Raw genomic sequence first — 2789 nt, 5'->3', positions numbered from 1 at the left:
AAAAAAAAAAAAAAACACAAACAAACCAAACACCTCCTTACGAGTTGGTAAATAGATACTGGCTCAAGCTCTCTGAATGCCCTTTTACCACTCCAGCCACCTCAGCCCTAGGGAGCCCTGGTCAGCACTAGAGGAAAACTGCCCTGTTACTGGCCAAGGCTCCAGCATGCCTGAGGCTGTCCTATATGTCCCCCACCCTCCCTCTACCTCTCACCATCAGTAATGCTATGAGTAGCCTCAGACACCAGCCCCTCTGGGAGAAGGACTGTCGACCTGTAGGGAAATATGTCTGGTGCCTACCTGGCCACCCCAAAGCTGTAGTGTCCTGTTGCCTACCGCCAGGAATCACTTTTTACTTGGCCTCTTTGGGTCAAGTGTACAATAGTGTACAATAATGGTTGAAATATTTTGACTATTCCCATGGTCATAGCCACTCTACCTGCCACTTTCACCAAGGAGATATCCGGGGTTTGTACTTACCGAAATGGTTGTGTAAGGGATCCCAATATCACTTCTCCACATTTTCCTTGCATACCACTGGATGAACTGGAATTCATAAAGAAAGGCAGTGTTGCACTGAGGGGAGGTGGCTTCTAGGCACTTTGGCTGTGTCACATCAGCTGTCATTCACTGAACCAAACCTGTTCACTGGGGCTCAAACACTGTGGTCCTTGGAGGGCTGCGGCCATGGCATCTTTGTTCCATCTGAGCACACCTCTAAAACAACTGACTATCACTAATATCTAGATTTGGATCTCTGAGTGAAATTGGCTAAATAGCAGTGCTCCACCCCAAAAAGGGCCGGGGGGGATGGGGCTATTTTCTAACTCACAGCACTCATACATGTAGATGGCTTCATTATTGCTTTAAAGCTTGGTATGAAAATTAAAAGGAAATTTTGGAAATTTGATCCAAGAGTGTCCCACCCAAACATTTTCTTCACAGTCTGATATATTATTTCAGACCCTAAATGGTGAAAAATGCCTTTTGAACATCATTCAACAACAAAGTGTGTGCTGATTTCTGTGGTGTGCTGCTGAGCTGTTGCTAATGGCACCGCACTTGTGTGCCAGCTGGGAGCGGCTTTCCTTCTCTTCCAGTGGGCTGGGCACTTGCAGTCAAAATAGCTGAGTGGATTTTTTTCTCTACCACTTCCAAGCTGCATGCCTTGGGGAGCCACTTAGGCTTTCCAAGCCTCAGCTATTTATCTAAAATGAAGTTGGTGTGGGGTTTAGAGGAATGTAAAAGGCCCAGCCCAATGGCTAACATGCAATAAGAACTCGGTCATTTGTTATTTTTGTTGTTTTAATGTTCTTTGGTATTTCAGTGAGCCAAGGGGCTGCACGCAGGCAAAGTAACGGCGCATTTGGAAGGATATAGGGAAGGCTCAACCTTGTTATGACATAATTGTTTCCGGAAATTCTCCATTAGAGAAGCATTCTTTGGAATAATCACTTTTTAAAAATGCAAATACCTCTCCGGGCTACTTTATTAAACTATTCGCGCTCATTTACATTGATAGTGTATGTGTGATTGGCCAAAATATGTAACATGTGAGTGTCCAGAGCTCTCCGTCCCCCGGGGATTGACAGTGAATGTGGAAGAAGAAAAAGAAGAAATATACTTAGAGAGATGGAGAGGTGGGCGAGGGCTCTGTTGCTCGGAGCGCAGTGGTTCTCTGCCAGGTGGGCCTGAAGTCTGGGATCCACTTTGGGCTGTGTGGTCTGAGCACTGACAGAGAATGCTTTGGGTAAGCTCTGAAAAGAGAAAACTGGAGCAGTTAATATTTAGGAAGAAAGCTGATGAGAGAAGGAAAAAAAGGCGACTCCAAAGAATTATTGCTGTGCTTGACATAATCCTTGTTTCCGGTATGTTCTGCCGGAGCAAACGCCAACATGAAGTTCCGGTTGCCGAAGTCTAACTAGTGACCCACACCTGCGGAGCGAAGCGAACGGAAGCAGCTGGCGGGCCTGCCCAGCCGCAGCCAATCACGTGAGGAGCTCTCTGCTGACACCGCCTCTTCCGGCCTGCGCTGCAATGCGGTGCCTTCATCCGCCTGCTTAAATCAGCCTCCGCGGGCGGCGTGGAGATGGGGCCGCTGGAGGCTGTCTGCCAACTGGACTCCCGCTGCTGAAGCGGTGGTGGGTGACACGGTTCTGTGACTACCATCTTCTCCCAGCGCAGGAGCCGCATTTCTGAACCCACTGGCAGCACGGTTCCTCTGTGGCTCCATGGTCCTCTCTTCCTGAGGGAAACTTGGAAGAAGGCGGTGAGCGGATGAACGACTCTTCATCGTCTTCCTACTTTACGGTCTAGTCTAAGTTCCCCTCACCCTCAGCTGCCACCTCTGCTGGCCGCAGTGGTCTGCCTGGTGTTGCAGCCTGCCTACACTTTTATCCCCAAGAAGCCCAAGGTTCTGGTCATCATGCCCTTAAGCCGGAGCAGCTACACATGGCTGACCATCACCACCGGGCAAGGGAATACCAAAAAGTGCCCAAGTGGGCTGCACCCATATCCCTGCTTGTCCCCATTGTGTGACGAGAGGCCTGCCTCCTCCTGATGATGAAAGGCAATAACCATGGCATGGTGGTAAGTTCTCTTCTTCCTGCTGGTTGCTGGACACAGGGGGCTTAAGATGACTGAGTGGACTCTTGCTATGTCCCCTGACAAAAGTGTGGCTGCTTGGAGTGCCAGGTCTTCCAACCCTGCAGAGCCCAGAACTGAGGAATCACAGTCTCTGTGGCCGCGTCACTGAATAGGTGGCATGTGAGTCCACTCCTGCTTCCACT

The sequence above is a fragment of the Ursus maritimus genome, unplaced genomic scaffold, assembly GCF_017311325.1.
Source record: "Ursus maritimus isolate PB19 unplaced genomic scaffold, ASM1731132v1 scaffold_3, whole genome shotgun sequence".
NCBI lineage: Eukaryota > Metazoa > Chordata > Mammalia > Carnivora > Ursidae > Ursus > Ursus maritimus.
The sequence above is the reverse complement of the archived record's forward strand: the minus strand, read 5'-3'. Positions refer to the sequence as shown.